We start from the raw sequence: 23,019 nt of genomic DNA, 5'->3' as shown, positions 1-23,019 counted from the left end.
GTTGTTGCTACCGAGTTCTGGAACTTACAGCTCACACTGAGGCTGGCTATCAGAAAAAAACTAAAGACTGGTGCAGTATTTCTCGACCTGTCATCTTCGTATGATACTGTATGGATTAAGGCCCTGATGCTGAAACTTGCAAAAATTATACTTTGCTGCCAAACACTTTGCCGGCTGTGGACCATGCTGAGTAACAGACGCCTATGGGTTTACTTGCATTATAAGACCGACTCACCCCATACCATAAACAGTGGGCTACCAGAAGTTTCTGTACTCAGGCCAACCCTTTTTAATATTTACATAAGTGACATGCCTCCAATTAAATCACAAAAATTTGGATATGCAGATGATCTTGCCATGACAATCCAAGCACCAAACCTCCATGACACTAGGAGGTTGGTGAAGCACTGGAATCGGTTACCTAGGGAGGTGGTGTAACCTCCATCCTTAGATGTTTTTAAGTCCTGGCTTGACAAAGCCTTGGCTGGGATGATTTAGTTGGGGGTGGTCCTGCTTTGAGCTGGGGTTTGGATTAGATGACCTCTTGAGGTCTCTTCCAACCATAATCTTCTATGATTCTATGAAAGGGCTGTTAACTGAGGACCTCCGAATTGTGGAACAATACTTCTGGAAATGGAGACTCAAACCAAACCCTGGAAAAATAATAGTAAGCAGCAAGCACTTTTCATCTCGATAATAGGAGTGCCAAAAACACAGTGAAAGTAGCTTTCTGTGGTAAAAATGTGTGACATGATTACGCCTCAATATACCTTGGAGTGAAACTTGACCACACCCTCACTTTCCATGATCACCTTGAGAAGGTAGCTGCAAAGATAAAAACAAGAGCCAGCATAATTCAGAAACTAGCAGGTACAACCTAGGGTGCATTGGCATGAATGTTGTGAACATCTGCAATGACACTTATATTCGATAGCTGAATATTGTGCACCGGAATGGAGCAGATGCAGCCACACATGACTTGTTGACAGCCAGCTGAATACAGTGATGTGTGATGCAGTGAATCATTGGAACACTTAAATTGACTCCAACACCATGGCTACCTGTTTTGTCTAACATTGCTCCCTCGTCAATATGCCAAACTTCTGCAACACTCCGTGAAGCTCAGTGAATCCAGGAAAACAGATGTCTTCCTATCCACCAAGACCTTGACAGTGTGCCTGCCCCACCCCCTCCCCAGCATCTTTCTGGGAACATTCACTTAGCCTCATGCAATCAGGCTATGATCAGAAGGAGGCTTGGAAAGTAGAATGGGCTAAACACAACTTAAAGAATAAGCACCTTGTACCGGATCCTACTCAGAAGGTTCTTGGGTTCGACCTTCCATGCTCATCTTGGTCAACTCAGAACCGAATCTGTACCAACCATGGTAGAAGCAGACCTCTAATGCACAAATGGAAAATCAAGGACTCCCCAGCTTGTGTGTGTGGCTCTCCATGACAGATCATCAAACATATCACCACCTACTGCCAATTTATAAATATGAAAGAGGCATCCCTGCTATGAATTTTGCCACTCCTGATATAGCCATCTGGCTTAATAAACTTTAGGTGAAATTGTAGTTGCAGCTCTGTACAGCCATACAAAAGAAGAAGAAGTTGCAAGTAAGCTGTAGATGTTCTCTCTAAGGTCACTTAGATTGTACATAAGGGTTAAAGCCATTAGTTGAGTAGTAAGAGTGGTTGCCAATACAAAGTTTAACTGTCCTGTGATTTAAGGAACCAGCTTGTCAAGTAACTACAGAATCCATAATCTTTATGAGCCACATCAAAATTACACTTCTGAGACCTTTACAACCCTGTTTTGTGAACATTAAAGCCAATGTTTGAAAACCATTGGTGCCTAAGGGTAGACTACTAAATCTTAAAGGATGCTAAAATAGAAGTGGCTTAATCTTCAGACATGCTGTGTGCACACAGCACCCACTGATGTCATTATGACTTATGACACACTTCTGAAAATCAGGCCACATTTATTTTTGTGTCTAAATATGGATCTAGGAATATAAGTTTAGGTATCCAGATTGGAAATATTGGCGTAAGACTTTCTAAATCCAAAATGTTTATTCCTTTTCTCCCTCATAACAATTATTAGTGCTTTTTGTAGGCCTTGGGGTAGAAATTGGGGAAGCTTCAATGGCATAATTAAGAGAAATGGCAAAGAAATGTTATAGTAAGGGAGCTGTAGTACCATGGACAGCTGAGTGCTGGCAGGGACCAGGGGAGCAAGAGAGAGCTCCTGGCTGGCTACTGGGACTGAGTACAAGACTTCAGCCCTATGGTAAGGGTGAAGCATTCGTGAAGGTGAGGGGGCCATGGGGAAGTAGCCCAGGGAATCATAGCAGCATTATGAGAAGTTGAAAGGGGAAACAGCGGCACGTGGCTGCTATTCATAGATTCCTGGGCTGGAACCTGGAGTAATGGGTGGGCATTACTGGGTCCCCTCTTCGCCAGCCACAGGTGGAATAGCATACTCCCTTAGGAGGGAGTTAACTCTATTTCCAGAGAGGGGACTGAAGGCCCTGAAGAGGGTCAGCAATTTACTAAACATTGAGCTGTATTAGACTTTAATACACCCCCACAAGGGGAACTGAGATAATTAGTGGCCCAGCTGGGAAGCTAGGGCTGAAAGGGCAAAACCATTGCCTCCAGGGAGTATGGTTCAATACCAGGGCTGGGACTGTTTAAAGACTGCAGACTGAGACTTTTTATCATTGAACTGTTTATCCTGAAAATGGTTTTGTTTTGTTGAAAGCCCACAATCTGTGTATTGACTTGGCCAGAGGGCCAATTCACTGAGATCACCTGAGAAACCACTGACAGGGATCACCACAGACTGAGAGGTGCAGGCACACACCTGAACAAGGGGACGCTCGAGTGAGGTGAGTGCCACCCCATTACAGATGTCTTACCTGTAATTTAGATCTCATTTTGCCTTTCAAGAGGTATTTTGTGAATTTAGTTGCTTCATTGCCATCACTTTGGGTAATATTTTATCTACTACTGTAAATCAGTACTAAAATTACCTAAAGTTTGGAGGACTACTTTCTTTGACCTTTTAGTTAATTGCCATTCATTCAGCTTTTTGATGCTGCAGTTTGGACAATACATGTCTGGAAGCAGTCTGAGCTTTGTTTGCCTCTACTTACACCCATATATAGAAGCATTGTACTAATTAATTCAGTATTGCTATTTGTTCTAGAAGCTGTACTGGATGGTTTCTTCAAGCAAAGCTTTGATTCAATAGTATTGACTTAATAGAGAATATGATAGAAAATCAAGGCAATATGCTTAGACATTTCCTGTGTCACCTTGCTTTTTGCATTAGGCACACTTTTTGCTTTGTAGGGAGAAACTACAGCATTTAATGCAGCAAATTCTTTGTTCTAAGGCAGGTTAGAAATGAAAATATTCTTAATATTAAGCATCTTGGTGAAATATAAGACCAAAAACCAGATGCAAATAAAGTGTAATTGTTCTAATGGGACTCTTTATAACAAGCCTTTGCTGTCCTTGCTGCTGGAACCAGTGTGGCCCATTGGAAAGGGTACCAGACTGTGAGCCACACAAAACCTGGCTTCTCTTACCAGGTTTGCCTTTCTTGCTGTGTGACTTTGGCAGGTGAGATGCTCTACAAAAGGAAAAGAAATTGGGCTTTTGACCTTTTCTGATGCTTTATGGTATACATGTTTTTGTTTCTTTATGATCCTTTAAGTTGTGTATAAAAAATTCCTGCAAGGTGTCTCTTGTTGTTTTTCCATTGGGATTTCAATTCTTACCTAGGCACTTTGACTCTTCATAGAGTACTAGAGAGAGTGATATCATGAGCCAAGGGAATGAAAGTAAAGCTGCTAAGAGAAGGGATTTTGAGAGAGAATGGTTAAAACTCTGATGTTTAACAAACATTTTACTTCAGCGACTAAGATTTCAAATAAGGAAGCCCTTTTATTAAAGGTTCAGCACCCTGACTCCTTCATTTGAAGATTTACATCCCTTTCATCTCCTGGACGCCTTCCAGAAAATCAGTAAAAACTGAACTGGACGCTTCTGATATTTTTAAGGTGTTTTTTGTTTGTTTGTTTGTTTGTTTTTTAAAGGATAGAAAAATAACATTCAGTCTTTCATCTAGCATAAAGATGCACAAACCTAGCTTTAAAAAAATCTTTTGTAGGTCAACTTTAACCTCTCTCTAATAGATTTTCCCCATCTCTAAAAAGGAGATGATGCCTTAGAATATATAAGGAAATAGCACTTTGCATCTCTAGATGCTAAGACTCCATTAATATTACAGTGAATATGGTCAATGTACAGCAATATTGATTGCAAAGATTCAAAACATGTACAAAGAAAAACACTTAAATTCGGTTTCTCAACATGTTGCTAACATTGAAGAAATTTTGTTGGTTTTCTTTGCATCCCTCACATTTAAGTAGATTACTAGTGGCAGGGGCTAATAATTTTAAGTTGCTGTTTTCTGAAGAGTAGTAGCAATGAGACTGTTCTGGACAAACCTCCGTAAAACTTTGATCTTGACTTCATCAAAGACTCATTAAAAATCCTTGCCAACTTTTTCAGTTACATAAATATTAACGATGGAACACATTATCTTCTCCAGGCAACAGCAGCCACTAGCACCCTGTTAATTCAACTTCTCTGTTCACCTTTCATAGACAGATGCTATGAATAATTTAGTCATCTGCTAATTAAAGATGAATGTAAGTTCAGCAGGCTGAACGTATAAGCAGAGATCCTGTAAAAGAGACACATTTTCTTCCCTGGTAAATAGAAAGGTTTGATTCTAGATACAGCTGTATATCTAGCAATGGATTCTGTTTTGAATTCTTGTTGTTAAATGATTTGTACTCAACTTGAAGACTACCAGCTAATGGTTGCACACTTTCCCCAATTTTCAAAAATAATGGTAGCTGAAAAACATATGGGCAATATTTATCTTTGTTTTTTGAGAAAATTAAATCCAAGGATTTAGAATAGTTGTGTAACAGGATGCAGTCCTTAGAATGTCTTGAATTGCATTTCTGTTAGTACTGGAAATGAGTTGGTTTAATTTAATAACTTTTTACATCATTTTCTTTCGGAAAAGGTGAACAAATGTCCAAATCATATGATAGCTTAATGGACACTTTACTGGACACTTGCTGAAATGGTATCTTCATCGTTGTATCATTTTTACCCTTATTCTGCCACTCATTTTCACTCATGTGGTACATTACGCACACTTGTTAAATCTTAAATTGGTAACTCTTTGGGGCACCTCTTATGCTTTTATATAGCATCTAACAGCAATTCTGATTGGGGTGTTTGGGGGCTATTGCAATACAAATGAGGAATAAATCTACTTTAAGTATCTAGTGTCTGTCGCCCTGTCTGGAGTGGCTCACAACTGTGAGTGCCTACTTCAGGGTAGATGGTCAGAAAACAGGGCAGACGCACCATGCTGGTAGTGTGTTCTATCATTAGATTTCACCAAGCCAGTAACAAATGTGAACTCCTGGATCACTATACCAATCTTACCATGGAGTCACAGACAGTCCTCTTAGACTCTTCACTCTATTTAACCACTTATTGAAACTGGACTTTTGATAATAGGTCTCTTAAATAAAAAAAAAAAACTTACCACAGTCCCAGTCCCAAGAGACTAGTCGCTTATCACAGATCAACTGGTACTTTAGATCTTATACCAAGAACCACGCTAGTAGCCAATTATATAGTAAAAACTAACGAAAGGTTTATTAACTAAGGAAAGGAAGTGAGAGTTACTGAGAAGTGAAAGCAGGTAAAATATATACACAGATGAGTCATAGTTTGTAATTCAAAATGATGGCAATGATGTAATAAACTGCCAGTTTCCCAAATGTCTTTTCAGGGTACCATTTTGTCTCTGGGGATCTTTGCTTTGCATCTGGTACACTTCCCTGTAAGAATCCAAACAGAAGGATCTTTCCCTGAATCCATACTTACAGCTTCTTGTCACAGAAAAAAAGCTCACAGGGTGACTACCCATGTGGGCTTTTCCTTTGAAGACTGAGAGTGAGGAATGCATTTTGAGTCTTTGACCTCCAGTCATCCCACACAATGACCACTTGTTTGAAATTAGCTCTTTTCTCTTACAGTTTTTCATTGGGGCGGGGGGAAAAGGGGGGAATCGATCTAAGTTAAGCAAGTTCAGCTACGTGAATAACGTAGCTAAAGTCGACGTACTTAGATCTACTCACCGCGGTGTCTTCACTGCAGTGGGTCGACAGCTGACACTCTCCAGTCAACTCTGCCTTTGCCTCTCGCCCCAGTGGAGTACCGGAGTTGACGGGAGAGCGCTCGGCGGTTGATTTATCGCATCTAGACTAGACTCGATAAATCAACCCCCCGCTGAATCGATCACTGCCCATCGATCCTGCGGGTAATGTAGACAAGCACTTGCATTCTATAAGGCTTCTTTCTCCTTTGATGGGTTATTTAATTACAGGGGTATACACAATGTAAATGTTTGCTTCTGAAGGTAAGTGAAAACAATGCAAGTAACACCCCATTAGTTTTCAGGAAGTTTTAAACACAAAATACACTCTAAGACATTTAGCAATCATTTTGATCTATTCTAATACACAAGTGAATTGGCCTGGCTTCAGCATGCACTGGCACCTGATCTGTCAGTGTCATATTCCTGTTATGTCGGCAAATACTCATTTCCTCTGTAGTTCATTTATTACTGATATAACTAAATGTCTGTATCTTCTGATAATTTATTGTTGGAAGTTTTTTTGCAGACTACTGTTTTCAGACTTGTGTGTGAAAAGACTTATTCATGTAACAGTTTGTAAGTATTTCAGTTTCTGGTATATTTTGAATACACTGCATATTTGACAATAAAATAGGCAACACTTGCATAGGACAAAAAAGTTATACATTTTTCTTGCACATCAATATATTGTAAGTACATGGAACTCTGCAATAAAAGATGCTTTATTTGGTTTTGAGTGAGACTCCAGTTCGTACATATGTAAAAATATCATCAAAATGAGTTAACTAGTGCACACAAGGATAGAATTGTTAAGTCTTGTTTCAGTCTCCTCTTTAGGAATACTGTTACACATTAAAAATGGTTTTAAGTGGTCATCTGGGGACTAGAATGTATTGCTTTCCTTGTAAAGTTGGTCTGTAAAAGCTCAAATAAATTGTAAAATTAGCCTTAAGCACTCTGAAGGAGTTAACTGACAGGGAAATTCCTATTAGAAGGTAGTCCTTTGTGTAGGCTTCACTGCATCATGTTTGAAAAACATAGGAGTAGGACATATGCAAGCAAATGTATGGATCATAGTCCATAAATGTCTAGTATGGACTTTCTTGTATCTTCCTGTGAACCATATGGTACTGGTCACTGTTGGAGAGTGGATTCGTTATTTCACTGGTTTGATCTGATATTGCAGTTCCTGTTTCCATACCAGATGAAGCCCACAGTTAAAGACGTGAGTCATTTTCTATTTGAACCTGGTTCTGTGCAGTAGCTGTAGGACCTGCCCTTTGCCTCTTGACTTAGTTTGGGGATAATGTGACAAAGCAAGTTTATAAATATAAACTCTGCGTTTTGCTGTTTTTGTCCAGCCTGGTTTTCCCTTCTCATGGATGCAGAAATAATTTTCATAACCTTAACTATTAGACCATTCATTGCAGCAGCACTCTGCCAGTTTAGTTTTCGGTGTTTCAGAGCAGTTTGATGAGGCTTCTCATCTTTAATTTGTTTAATACTCTTGCAAATCTGTTAGAAAAAGATGCTGCCTCACACTTGCCAGTCATGTGATGTCATATGAAAAACATCAGATTAAATGAGCTATCTGGGACTTTTCATTTGCCTTGATTTGACCATGTATAACAATGACACTGTGTAACAGTCTTACTATAGCTGTTAGATTTTGGCTTTCTAAAATGACTTTTGCTTGTTCAGCCTTCTCTCATCAGTGCTGCTTGTTTTAGAGGTACTGCCCTCAGCTGGTATAAATTGGAGTATCTCATTTGATTTAGGGGGAACTACCCTTATTTTATCCCAAGTGAGGATAAGTTTCATGGTGATGAAATTAAGATGTTTAAACCATCTTTGAAGCTGTTTATCAATTCTCACTAATGAACATTTGCAGTCAAACATAAGTATATGCTTTTAGGGTTTTCATTGAAAAATTGACAGGTAGGAACGCTATTGGCTTCAGAAATCTGTTCAATATGTTAAGTATAGCTATAGTTATAGGTCTCAGTGTTCTTTTTTTTAAATGTTACATTTTCTTTTTACCCGTCATGGGCCTGATCCAAAGTAGTAAAGGTATACTACTGCAAGATTTTACCTATTACTGTTTAAACCAGGATAAAGTTATTAGAACAGCAGTTTCCAAACTTTTTGTCGGCAAGACCCCATTTTAATGAATTATTTACAAAAAGTAGGAGTTAAGTGGTTCCAAGTAATAACAGACAGAACAAAGTGAATTACCAAGCAAAATAAAATAAAACACACAAGTCTAAACCTAATACAGTAAGAAAGTGATTAAAGATGAAATCTTACCCCCATAGATGTTCCAGTAGGTTTCTTTTACAGACTAGCCTCCTTCTAGTCTGAGTCCAGCAATCACTGACACCCTGTGGTTACTGTCCTTTGTTCCAGTTTCTTTCAGGTATCCTTTGGGGTGGAGAGGCTCTCTCTTGAGCCAGCTGAAGACAAAATGGAGGGGTCTCCCAGGGGCTTAAATAGACTTTCTTTTGTGGGTGGAGACCCCTCCCTCCCCCTGTGTAGAATCCCAGCACAAGATGGAGTTTTGGAGTCACATGGGCAAGTCACATGTCCATGCATAATTCAGAACTTTACCGGTGGCAGCCATTGTTCATGTACTACCTTGAATGTCCTCAAGTAGACTTCTTATAAGGATTGGAGTCTTCCAAGATCCATTGTCCATTAAGTGTTTCTTGATTGGACACTTCACTTGCAAATTCCTTTCTAAAGAAGCTGACCAAATGCCTTACTAAGGCTACTTAAAATCAAACAAGTACACAGCCAATATTCATAACTTCTAATACAAAAATGATACAGGCATACAAATAGGATGAATATATTCAGTAGATCAGAACCTTTGCAGAGATATGTTACATGGCATATGTAGCATAAAACCTATTCCAGTTATGTCATATTTACATTCATAAGCATATTTCCATAAAGCATTATGGGGTGCCACGTCACAAGACAGAAATAGGTAAAATATTGCAGTAGTATGCCTTTACATACCTGATTTAGATTACATAGAGGGATTTTTGGACACCTATGGATTCTTCATCTTGTCTTCCAGTTGGTTTCACTTGAAACTGACACTGAGACTTGTAATTTGTTTGTAAAGGGGTGAGGGAATAAGTAAACATTTAGCAGGCTGATGCTGAACAAATAAAGTGACTATTACCCTGATTGTCTGTATTGGTTGCTGATAAACCAACAGATTAAATTTCTTGCTTACAGTTAGAGCTGAACAAATTTTTTGACCAAAACTATTTGCAAAAAAATGAAGATTGGGTGACACTGAAACACTTCATTAATTTGTGTTGAATTCATTGTTTAGGTTAAAAAAATTCTAAAAAAATCTCCAAAATGTAAACATTTCATCTTAACATTTTAAAACTAAATGTTGTGGTATTTTCAGTTTAGAAAGACTTTCAGTTTCAAAATTTCCTCTAGTTTTTATTAAAAATTTATCAAAAGGGTCAAAATCTAACCATTTTAAATGGCCAAAATCTAACAAAACATTTTGATTTTTTTTAAAAAATAAAACATTTTGTTTGACCTGAGATTGTTCTTTATTTTTCAGAATTACCAGCAAATTAAAAAAAAAATCCATTATTCACCAGCTTCACTTGCAATATATATAGTCTTTAATCTAAGCTAGAGAGTTGAGTAGTAACCACGTCCCCCATATTTTTCCAGATTAGTTGAGATAGCAAGTTGAGATGTCATTATTCAACATTGAGATTCCATCTAAATCACTCCTGAGATGGGGATTTAATTGCTTTCAGGACAGATTAGAGAAAGTCTACAGTCACCAATACAGGGACTCCAGTAGAGCTTGGTTCAAGTCCTTCTTACTCAGGACATATGAACAACCATTTTTGCTGCCCTTTTGTTAGCAGTTCCTCTCTGTGACTTCCCCTCTAACCCCCGTTTGGCTTTGTTGGCTGCTTGTGTGACTTCCATGGCTATTTTAAATTTATCTGGATTTCTTAGTTTTCTTACAGCATCTGAGTTTAACAATTTAAAAGTCAACAGCTGTGGCAAGATCTTACAGTTCAGTTACTACTTTTTCTAACTGTAGTTAAAAATAGTAACAGTTGGCAAATTCTGAGATTTTTAAAAGTGACCGATGAGCTTTAAAATGCTAACGTAAATATGCTTTTATTAGTGTTTGGCTGGATCTATTATAATTGAATTATTCCTTTTAGGAGCAGGAGTAATCTTTACAACTTTTGTTCTCATATTTTGTTTCATGTCAGGCTAGGTGAAATTATGTTTAACTTGGTATTACTGATTTTGGTTGTATCGATTTTTATAGGGCTTTGCGTGCAGTCATAACTTTTCACTTTTCCCATTAAGGTTGCTGACAACTTAGTGGAAATGCATTTTGGCTGATTGGTTCTGAGATCATCATGAAAAGTACTCATGAGCTGTATTTTATATGCTGTAGTTGAAATACTGTATGTGTGAATGGAGTTTAAGTGCAAAGAGGGACGTCTTTGTAGAGAGATATCCTTGCCGATCTCTGTGGATTTTACTCTTCTGCAGTCTTCCTTTCTTTTCTCCGTGTTTCCCAAATAAGGAGTAAACAGAGGCTGAACTTCTTCTTTGAGTAATATCCCTGTGGGTGCTCTACTTCTGGTTCTCATGTGCCCCACGCACCTTCAATCGGAGAATTTTGCTAGCAGTATTCATTCAGTCCGGACATGTGCTCTATACATCCTTGTGCCCCGCACTAAAGCTCCTGAGATGGAGCTATAGCAGAGTCCACCTTGAGCATACCTTGTCTATAAAAATTTTTCTAGAGTAAGTTTAGCTTAGTATACAGCTTAGTATAGTTGTTTAGTTTTACTAGTGTGAGGACTATGCCTTTTTTCCTCTCTCCTCCTTTTGGTAACGATTGCCTTCCTCAGGCGGGCATGTTCAGCTCTCTGGGCTTCAAATGCTGCTTGACTTGCTGGAGGCCAAGTGTTTGTTTGCTGTCTGGGAGAGTCACACATCCCACAAAAGTGTAACTTCTGTTTAGCCCTTAAATCCAGGATGAGGAAGAACCGGGAAATCAAGATGGGGCTTCTTATGGTGGAATGCTCCTTCACACTGTTTCCAAGGCAGGTCAGGAGAACCCGTCTGTACCTTAGTCTCCAGGCAGATCCATTGCCTCTTCAACGTCAGCTTATCCCTCCCCTAGAAAAGGAAAGGCTTCAGAGACCTCCAAAGGTCCAAGAGAGAGGAGCTAAAACTCACCTTGCTGAGAGTTTGCCCCTAAAAGACCTTGATTCCCCCCAGGTCGATGGTCTTGGAATCGTTGACATCTCTATCCATTATTGTTCAGGCTACAGATTCCTCCAGTACCAGTGGAGTGGGGAAGTCTGTAAATATGGCTATGAGCAAGCTTTCGTACTATCTGAGTATGTCAGGCTGTCATTTCTGAGGGGCAGTTACTAGCTAGTTTTACTGGGCTGGTTGAGGGTTTGTCTTTTTTTTTCTTGTTCCAAAGTCCTACTGAACCCCCACAGAAAGAAGCACTGGTTCTGCAGGAAGAGAACCACAAATCTATCGGATTGTTAGTCTCTAAGGTGCCACAAGTCCTCCTTTTCTTTTTACAAATCTATCTGGTTCAAATACACAACCAGCTTTGTCATCAAAAGACTAGTTTTACTGGGCTGGTTGAGGTTTTGAATCTTCCCCACTCTTTAGTCTACCAGCTGCAGTAGTTTGCCCACCTCCCCCCATATGGAAACTGACTCTCCCATTTTCAACAAGCAGGGGAATAAATTACTACAGACAAATGGGTTTTGGAGAGGGTTACATCAGGATACGCCATCCACTTTACATCCCTCCCCCCGAACCTTACCTTCCCCATCCCTCTTCAGGGACACTTCTCATGAGCTCATGAGGGAAGTGAATCCACAAATCCTATATGACCTGTTTTAATGTGGGGATGTCTGGAAGTGGACTTCTTTGCCACTGGACAAACAAAGGATTGTCTGTTCTATTAAACAATGTAGGTGTAGGCCTCCATGCTCTGCGAAATGCCTCCTTCCTATCTTGAATGAAGGGCCTGTATTAAGCATTTTCCCCAACACCGCTAATTCTAAGGGTGAGGAACAAGGTCAAGCAGGACAAAGCCAAGGTTACCCTACTAGTCCCAGCATGGCTGAGACAGGCATTGTACCCATACCTGTTTCAATTGTTTCCTGGTCCAATGATCAATTTTCCATGCATCCCTGATCTGCTTTCACAAGATGTTGGCTGAGTGTGTCATTCCAGCCTGGAAGTTCTCTACCCACAGGCATAGTTCCTCAATGGTTTGTGGGGATAGAATATACTTGCTCTGGAGAGGTACGGCAGGTATTCTTAAACTGCAAAAGAATCTACCCATAGTACTTTCCTTCAGAAGTGGAAAAGATTTAGCTTTTGGTGTGAGCATCTGGAACTCAGACCTGAATAGTCTTCATTTTTGCTTATCCTGGTTTATCTGCTGCAGCTGAAGAGAACAGCTTTATCAGGTGGCTCAGTCAAGGTTCATTTGGCTGTGTTAACAACATTCCCTTCTCCAATAGAAGGGTTCTCAGTATTTTCTTACTCTATAATGCAAAGGTTCATTAAAGGATTTGGGAACCTTTTCCCTCAAGTTTGGGAGTGGGTCAGTCTAAATCTCAGAGGTCTCACAAGACACCGATTTTTAACCAAAGGTGATCTGTTCCTTATTGAATCTATGAAGATGGCCTTTTTAATAGCCATCACATCAGCTTGAAGAGTTAGAGAACTCAGGGCCTTGATGGCAGTTCCTCCTTTCAGAGTGTTCTTCAAGGACAAGGTTTCCCTAGGTTCACACCCTAAATTCTTATCTAAAGTGATGTCTGAATTTCAGCTGAACCAGACTATCCATGAGGAGGTTTACCTCCTCTCCTGTGCCTCCCCCCAACCACGTAGCTCAGGACAGGGAGCTTCTTTCCATACCTTAGATGTGAGAAGAGCATTGGTCTTCTATCTAGATGGACCAAACAATTTTGGAGGTCTCCTAGACCAGTGGTTCTCAACCAGGGTACGTGTACCCCTGGGGGTACACACTGGTCTTCCAGGGGGTACATCAACTCATCTAAATATTTGCCTAGTTTTACAAGAGGCTACATAAAAAGCAGTAGAGAAGTCACAAACTAATATTTCATACAGATAATGATTTGTTTATACTGCTCTATATACTATACACTGAAATGTAAGTATTTATATTCCAATTCATTTATAACTATATGGTAAAAAAGAGAAAGTAAGCAATTATTCAGTAATAGTGTGCTGTGACACTTTTATATATTTTGTCTGATTTTGTAAGCTAGTAGTTTTTCGAGTGAGGTGAAACCTGGGGTACGCAAGACAAATCAGACTCCTGAAAGGGGTACAGTAGTCTAGGACACTGGCTCTCAACTTTCCAGACTATTTCTATTTGCATACAGATTTAAGGGATCCACTATTTCTACCTGAGACTATCAAGGTAGATTCCAGGGTGTATTTTTGCTTGCTATGATGCTGCCAACCTCCTCCTTCCTGCCAGGGGATTGGCCCGTTCTGCAAGGTCACAATCAACATTTGTGGATCCACTTGAGGACATTCCAGTAACAGATTTGCAGAGCTGGTACGTGGTCTTCAGAATGTACTTTCACCAAACATGATGCCTTGGTCCATGCCTCTGACACGTCAGTTGGCAGTGCAGTCCTGTCCTCAATACTGGACTCTATTCCAAAGCTCTTTCTTCCTTCTAAAGATACTGCTTGGAAATCAGTGGAAAATCCTTAGGGATGGTACTCACAGAAGAATAAGAGGTTACTCACCCTGTGCAGTAATTGTAGTTCTTTGAAATGTATCCCCCTGTGGGTGCTGTACTATCTACCCTCCATCCCCTCTACTTCAAAGTTTCCTTGGTGGACTTTGTGCTAGAGACGGAACTGAGGGCAGTTCACCTGCACAGCTCTGTATAGCCTCACTGTGGGGCACATGTGAATGCATAGGGTGCATGCGCAGGCCAAACAGACACTGCTAGTAAAAAAAGCTATTTATCTAAAATGAGATGTAAGTGCTACATAACTCAAAAGTTTTTATTAGTAAATAACGGATTTAGGCCTGAATCCATATGCTCTGCTTTCCATAGAATTACGAGTTTGTAAGCAGTCCACTTGACTTGTTTTCATTTCTTCCATTTTGTTACAGTTTTGAAATTGCTCAAAAATGTGGTGAATCTTTTTTATTGTGTTCTCAGATTTGTCCTGAATTTAGACTCGCCTGTTTAGTGTCCTATGTCACGTTTTTGTGCAACTGCTTTCAGTAGTAATAATGATTGTCTTCCCTTTGCTTTTAGTCATAAAAGTGTCTTGTCTGTCTCTAGCAGATTCTCTTCCTGTGTCGGTTTAGACACTATAGATATAGCCCTCTCTCCATAGATGTTGAGATGAAGTGTTTACAGATCATTCAATATGTTGTAGCAGGGTGACTTATTTGTGTTTTAATTAATGCACAGTAGTGCAGTCTTAACTGTTACATAGTCAGCATCGTTAGGTTAGCTCTCATACAAGAATTTTTTTCCTTTCTATTGTCTTGTTAAATATTTAACTCTTTCTATTTTTGTGTTTACATAGCCACTGATGTATAGTCATACTTAATTATTTATAAGATGCACTAACAAGTTTTCCCACGTCTAATAAATACTTCAGGTGTGAGGGATGTGAGCAGCATGTTAGGAGATTTGCATGATATCTCAACTTCATGGTTTCTCTCTTACACCCTTTGAAAAATGCAAAGAGAAGTCTCCTTAAAGGTAGCCTGATAGTAACATGCTTGTCGTAAGGCAGGAGTATGAGATAAGTGTGTGTATGTATAAAAACAAACAAACAAAAAAACCCAGTAAAATAAATACACATGTTCTTACAACTCTGGTTGAGTCCACCTAGTGGCCAGTCATCACGCTGTTTTATAATTGGACCCAACCTTTAGATCCCCTGTGCATCCAAGCCAACTGAGTCTGGGCAGAGTACAAGTGTGGTCTCTGACTATAGGCATGCTCCCAGGGGAAGATTCTCTGTGTGAAGTCCTTCCTTTGGACATAAGACTCCGCTGTCCAAGTGCCCTAGGCCCCAAGACCAGTGCTGAACCTCCCAAACCTCTCCTGTCGTTTATATATGCTTCCCCCAGAGCTCCACCCTTGTGGGTGCTCTGGTTTACAGTTTATCCCCTCAGGGACACATGGTGTGTAAGGAACAGGCATTGCACAGGAACTGCTTCAACACACACACTTGATCTCTCTTGTGTTGTCTCAGAGTACAGATCCAACAAAACAAACACCTGAATGCAAATCTCCGCCATGACCCAGAGTCCTCAGGTTCTGGTCAGTGTCCTTGGGGCAAAAGAAAAGCCTCTCTTGCCTTGTTGCTCTTCCAGCTTTGTCCTTCTGTTTCTGGTGATGAAATGGCTCCCCTTGCTCAGAGAGCATGTCTGTTTTAAAAAGCAGTCTGTAACACCTCGACTGTTGCTCCTCCTGTTCTTGGATTTTCCATGCTGCAGTGCCATATTGAGTTGGTGGCAGAAGGCGTGATGGGTTTGGTCACAGAGACCCCCTTGAGGCTGTCACCTGACGTGTTGGAATTACCTCTGAGCCCGTTTTCCACTGCCAGCTTGGGACTCCAGAACCCTTGTCTCACTAGTCTGCTGCAACACAGGTCTGGTCCCAATCCTTTCCCCTGGTACAGTTCTTGTTACAACTCAGGTGGTAACTAGGGGATTTCTCAAGACTGGCAGTCCCCTTTGTTCTGTTCCACCCCCTTCTATATCTTTGGCACAAGGCGGGAATCCTTTGTCTCTCTCTGGGTTCCCACCCTTCCTTCTAAATGGAAAAGCACCAGATTTAAAATGAATTCCAGTATCGTGAGACATGTTCACATGTCCTGTGAGACTTCATTACTCACTGGCTGGCACTCACTGTATGCAGGAAGGCTTACAAGTAAACAGAACCATTTACAACCAATTGTCCTAGTTAATGGGATCAGTGAAGATTCCAAGCCACCATTAATGGCCCACACTTTGCATAGTTACAATAGGACTTCAGAGTAATACTTCATATTTCTAGCTTCAGATACAAGAATGATACAATTATACAAATAGGATGAACACACTCAGTAAATTTCAGAGTAACAGCCCTGTTAGTCTGTATTCGCAAAAAGAAAAGGAGGACTTGTGGCACCTTAGAGACTAACCAATTTATTTGAGCATGAGCTTTCGTGAGCTACAGCTCACTTCATCGGATGCATACCGTGGAAACTGCAGCAGACTTTATATACACACAGAGAATATGAAACAATACCTCCTCCCACCCCACTGTCCTGCTGGTAATAGCTTATCTAAAGTGATCATCAAGTTGGGCCATTTCCAGCACAAATCCAGGTTTTCTCGCCCTCCACCCCCCCCACACAAATTCACTCTCCTGCTGGTGATAGCCCATCCAAAGTGACAACTCTCCACACAATGTGCATGACAATCAAGTTGGGCCATTTCCTGCACAAATCCAGGTTCTCTCACCCCCCCATCCCCCTCCCAAAAACCACACACACAAACTCACTATCCCGCTGGCAATAGCTCATCCAAAGTGACCACTCTCCCCACAATGCGCATGATAATCAAGGTGGGCCACCCCCAGCACAAATCCAGGCCTTCTCACCCCCCCCACCCCCATACACACACAAACTCACTCTCCTGCTGGCAATAGCTCATCCAAACTGACCACTCTCCAAGTTTAAATCTAAGTTAAACCAGAACATCCGGGGGGGGGGGGGTAGGAAAAAACAAGGGGAAATAGGCTACCTTGCATAATGACTTAGCCACTCCCAGTCTCTATTTAAGCCTAAATTAATAGTATCCAATTTGCAAATGAATTCCAATTCAGCAGTTTCTCGCTGGAGTCTGGATTTGAAGTTTTTTTGTTTTAAGATAGCGACCTTCATGTCTGTGATTGCGTGACCAGAGAGATTGAAGTGTTCTCCGACTGGTTTATGAATGTTATAATTCTTGACATCTGATTTGTGTCCATTTATTCTTTTACGTAGAGACTGTCCAGTTTGACCAATGTAAATGGCAGAGGGGCATTGCTGGCACATGATGGCATATATCACATTGGTGGATGTGCAGGTGAACGAGCCTCTGATAGTGTGGCTGATGTTATTAGGCCCTGTGATGGTGTCCCCTGAATAGATATGTGGGCACAGTTGGCAACGGGCTTTGTTGCAAGGATAAGTTCCTGGGTTAGTGGTTCTGTTGTGTGGTATGTGGTTGTTGGTGAGTATTTACTTCAGGTTGCGGGGCTGTCTGTAGGCAAGGACTGGCCTGTCTCCCAAGATTTGTGAGAGTGTTGGGTCATCCTTTAGGATAGGTTGTAGATCCTTAATAATGCGTTGGAGGGGTTTTAGTTGGGGGCTGAAGGTGACGGCTAGTGGCGTTCTGTTATTTTCTTTGTTAGGCCTGTCCTGTAGTAAGTAACTTCTGGGAACTCTTCTGGCTCTATCGATCTGTTTCTTTACTTCCGCAGGTGGGTATTGTAGTTGTAAGAAAGCTTGACAGAGATCTTGTAGGTGTTTGTCTCTGTCTGAGGGGTTGGAGCAAATGCGGTTGTATCGCAGAGCTTGGCTGTAGACGATGGATCGTGTGGTGTGGTCAGGGTGAAAGCTGGAGGCATGCAGGTAGGAATAGCGGTCAGTAGGTTTCCGGTATAGGGTGGTGTTTATGTGACCATCGTTTATTAGCACTGTAGTGTCCAGGAAGTGGATCTCTTGTGTGGACTGGACCAGGCTGAGGTTGATGGTGGGATGGAAATTGTTGAAATCATGGTGGAATTCCTCAAGGGCTTCTTTTCCATGGGTCCAGATGATGAAGATGTCATCAATATAGCGCAAGTAGAGTAGGGGCTTTAGGGGACGAGAGCTGAGGAAGCGTTGTTCTAAATCAGCCATAAAAATGTTGGCATACTGTGGGGCCATGCGGGTACCCATAGCAGTGCCGTAAGCTTTGTAATGATACCTTCCTTACAAGAGAGCTTTTGCATAAAGCATATTCCAGTTACATTATATTCACATTCCAAGCATATTTTCATAAAGCATATGGAGTGCAATGTCACAGAGTGTCATTAACAGTCAATGATTCTGTAGATAGCAATTCTATTATTCCAGTAGTGTAGAACTGTTGTTTTAGATGCAGGCTTGGTCTACATTACCAAGTTTTACCAGTAAAATTTGCCTTTTGTTAGCGTAGCCTTGTGAGTTCACACTCAGTTTTGAGTCCTGTTTCATGCCTGCTCTTTCACCTTGCTCCTGACTGTCTGCTACCAAACCGTGAACTTCTGTTGGTCAATTTAAACTACCTCTGCCTCTTGGCACTCTTCCAGTGGTTCAATGCCTGTGTGGATGCTGCATTACCTGTACCAGCAGCAATCCCACAATTCCACTGTCCTTGTGGCAGTGACGGTTCTGGTTAAATTTTTGAACTCTGCTGCCCTGGGGTCACAGTGTCCAGAAGCTCACCTGCCCTCTTTCCGTTAAAATCCCCAGCATGTTTTGGAAATGCTTCTCTTCCTGCATGCTTACCAGTATGGCCTCATGTGAAGCTGCATGTTGCTCACTGGTTCAGGAAAGAAGCTCTGGATTTCCTCAGACTCTATGGCAGGGGCGGGCAAACTTTTTGGCCTGAGGGCTGCATCGGTTTTCAGAAATTGTATGGAGGGCCGGTTAGGGGAGGCTGTGTCTTCCCAAACAGCCAGGCGTGGCCCGGCCCCCTCTACCTATCCGACCCCTCCTGCTTCTTGCCCCCTGATAACCCCCCCCGGGACTCCTGCCCCATCCAACCCTCCCGATCCCAGACAGCCCCCCTGCTCTCTGTCCCCTGACCAACCCCGGACCTCCCACCCCTAACTGCCCCCCCGCTGCCCCATCCAACTCCCCTCCTTCCTGACTGCCCCCCCCCCCAGGTACCCCTGCCCCATCCAACCACCCCTTCCCTCTGACCGCCCTGACCTCTATCCACGTCCCTGATCACCCCCTGAACTCCCCTGCCCTCTATCCTGACCCCTTACCGCGCTGCCTGGAGCTCCGGTGGCTGGTGGCGCGACTGCCTGGCTGGAGCCAGCCACACACTGAGCAGCACAGAGCAGCGGGTCAGGCTGGGCTCTGCAGCTGCGTTGCCCCAGGAGCTTGCAGCCCCTCTGCCCAGAGCACTGGGCTGGCAGCGCAGTGAGCTGAGGCTGTGGGGAAGGGGGAACAGCAGGGGTGGGGCTGGGGGCTAGCCTCCCGGGCCAGGAGCTCTGGGGCTGGGCAGAATGGTCCTGTGGGCCGGATGTGGGCCGTAGTTTGTCCACCTCTGCTTTATGGGGATGTGGCAGTGCTATCCCAGATGCAGAATTACTGCAGGAATAATAGATCTTCATTCAGACATTGCAAAGGAAATGCAGAATGTTGCTGGGGAGTGAAACTTATAAAGGAAAACATTCCTGCTTGGAACTTAAAAAAAAAAAAAAAAAATCTGTATTTCTAAGAATGTAAGCATCATGTTCTTTCTCATACTACCCAATGTTAATGTCAGTGTTGTAATAGCTGTTAAAAAAAAAAAAAAAAAAAAGTACCTCTTTTTGTTTATGTAGTCTGAAGCAGGAACACCAGTAATTATGGGATATGAATCCTATCTATTGCTCCACCACAATTAAGGAAGCCAATTAAATCCATCTGTTTCCTGCATACTATGCAGAGTAATAGTCATGCAGCAGGATACACTTAATGGCCTTGCACGCCTGGATAATGACTGTCTCCCACCATAGATTCTGCAACACCATACTGATTGTCCACTGCCAAATTGCAAGCTTCCAGAGCATGATTACCACCTATTTCTCAATTGTCAAAGCAGCTCTCTTTCAATGTCTTTGTGCTGGACAGGTGATGTGAGCTCAGTCTTGGAGTTGTGAGCCATGGCCTTCCTCATCCAAAAGTTCTGCAGCTATTGCTGGTCATCCCTTCACAGACCCAGAAGTGCTTCTCCACGTGTGTAGCTGGTCAGTGAATGCCTGCAGCAGCCAGCAACTGTCATTCACTCTCTGAATCATCCACTTCTCATTTCTCATTTTCACTGTTGCATAATCCATCTGGTGTGGTGGAAGTTGTAGTTCCACACATACAGGAGAATTAGTCGCTCTGTTACTAAAACAGAAAAGACTGCTGCACTAATCTGTTCAGTATCTCTGCTTCTGATGGTGAAATGGCAGAGAGATTGAAAACCAGAGTGAATAAGAACAGATTATGGGATGGAACAGAAGAAATTGTGGGAATTTGACCCCAACTCTCCTAATTCACCAAGAGCAGCACTGGTACCCTACAATTCAGTGCAAAAATTTCAGGCAGTGGCACAGTGTTCACTGGGCTGCCTACCTAAAATGCAGGAAACAACCTGTCACTGTGAGGATGTGCTGCACCATCAAAGGCAGCTACGTATGAACACAGTCAAGTGACAAACTAATGTCAGCAACTGTAGGTGGGCAGCAATTTTACTGGTGAAACTTTGTAATGATAGATGTGGTCACTGTCTCTCAGGTCCCTGCTACAAATGGCTGACCTAACTCACAGTAACTGTTAGAATCATAAATGCTATTACTAAAAAAGGAACGAATTGACATGCCGTATTCCCCAAATAGTCACTTGTCTTTTATTGTCATCTCTTTAAGATCTTTCATTGTCCACATAGCTCATTCAGATTGCTTAGGAACATTTTTCAGCTGTAGATAATCTAAGGACTTTTCTACATAATGGGATAATGTGATCTTCGGGGGTGTGATTTCTAAGCACATTAACATGTTGCACATTAATTGGTCTGTGTAGACCATGCTGGTGTGCACTAGTGCACTTTAATGTAGATAAAAGAAAAGGAGGACTTGTGGCACCTTAGAGACTAACCAATTTATTTGAGCATAAGCTTTTGTGAGCTACAGCTCAGAAGTGAGCTGTAGCTCACGAAAGCTTATGCTCAAATAAATTGGTTAGTCTCTAAGGTGCCACAAGTCCTCCTTTTCTTTTTGCAAATACAGACTAACGCGGCTGTTACTCTGAAACCTGTCTTTAATGTAGATACTGTTTCAAACAGCACTTTGTTAAAATGCACCAGCAGAGTCTACATGGACCAAATAATGTGCAACACGTTAGTGCGCTTTAGAAATCACACACCACTAGAGCACAATACCCCACCTTGTAGACAAGTCCCACATTTAAGAATCTGTTCTTATTTTCAGATTTTCTGAAAACTTGGTTAATGCATGATCAACGACTATTTTCCCAAAGAGACAAGCAAGTATAATGCCAGAGCTGCAGAACTCCTCAGGATAACTTTTTCTATTCTCTAGCAGTCTTGGTCTCAAGATTTTTAGTGGCAGTTCTGTTGAAGTGAATGGTATCAATGATGTGAGTAAGCTGTAGAGTCAGATGCTTAAGTTGTAGCCACTTACCTCTTGTATTTTCAAATAATTATAGACTTCACGCACAACAGGTCAATTGTATTTAACAGTAGGAAGTTGAGTTTGATGATGAGTCATAACTCTGTGGTTATTTTGTTAGCACAAGTCTAACATTTATAAAAACAAGCTGCCAGAATGCAGTCTTGTGAAGTAATTTGAAGGGTTGGGCAGGAAAAGGCTATTTGTAATAATACAGAATCACCTTAATTATAATTAAATTAGAGCCTCCCTACTACTAATGCCACATTAAGGTCTTGAAATGAAATACTCAAGTCAAGGAATGTGATAAGTTTAAGGCTTCTGTTGTGATCAGGAGTTGGCTTAATTACATGTCTTTTGTGTTTTATAGTAGGTACTAGTAATGAACAATACCTGGATGTTTACTTTTTCAAGAGATGAAGTAGAAAATACTACATGTGTGCAATTTGGCATAGTTGTGGGAGAAAAAATAAAAAATTGGTTTATTATTTTGAGTGGTTGGCTTTGCAAACTTAATGTTGCACTAATAGTCACTTTTTTGTGAAGATGGATCCAAGATGCAAAGTTCAGCTCTGAATTTTGAAAAGAACCCTCTCTCTGCCCACACCTACACTAATAAGGGATGGGGTAACTTTGGGCTGAGGCGGGGTGGGGAGGAGAGAAGAGTGTGTGGTGTGTGGGAGTGTTGTGTTCATTGTGCTGTATCAGTCAATTATGGAAATACAACTCAGTTATGAGATTTGGATCTGACTTTAGAATCTGACACTACCCTGAAAACAACTTTCACCCCCAACAACTTATAAACTCAGGAATATTTGATTCTGGAGTTTTGGTTGGAAACCACTCTAGATTCTTGCATTTAATTTCCGGGGCCATTTTTAGAATAAAAGGAAAAATTCTGAGGAATTCACTTGCCAAGATACAAGCTCCATGGGTTTAGCCATTGGAGCTAGTAAATTTATTGCCCTGGGATTAATTAGTAGGTTTTTAAAGGTATAATGATTCTGGAATCCTTAGTTGAGAGCTCAGCAACAGTCCTTGCTCTAAAGTTATTCTACCTCTCAGGCTTACAGTTTCCTCCTCAGAAAATGAGTTAAATTCCTATACCAGAAAACCTGTACTGTTCACTGTGTGCACCGTGGTCTTGTCTTACAGCAGTTGTGACTTGTGTGGTTGTATGTTAAGGCACTGTCATAGGATACTCTTGTTCTAAAATTGCACTTCACACTTTGATGGCA

General features: G+C 41.4%; 1 protein-coding gene across 4 annotated transcripts in view; it reads left to right on the top strand.

Annotated features, from left to right (window-relative positions):
* Positions 1–23,019, top strand: part of SGMS1 (sphingomyelin synthase 1) — a 204,058-nt gene that overhangs the window by 41,712 nt on the left and 139,327 nt on the right. The window contains exon 1 of one of the 4 annotated variants that reach the window (XM_084634363.1): positions 2,883–2,899. The exons of the other annotated variants lie outside the window; for them this stretch is intronic. The gene's annotated coding sequence lies outside the window, so the exon portion shown is untranslated. Of the gene's footprint in view, positions 1–2,882; positions 2,900–23,019 lie in introns of those variants that run through there. 4 annotated transcript variants of the gene reach the window in all.

The sequence above is a fragment of the Lepidochelys olivacea genome, assembly GCF_965140295.1.
Source record: "Lepidochelys olivacea isolate rLepOli2 genome assembly, chromosome: 7".
Taxonomy (NCBI): Eukaryota; Metazoa; Chordata; order Testudines; family Cheloniidae; genus Lepidochelys; species Lepidochelys olivacea.
The sequence above is the reverse complement of the archived record's forward strand: the minus strand, read 5'-3'. Positions and strand labels throughout refer to the sequence as shown.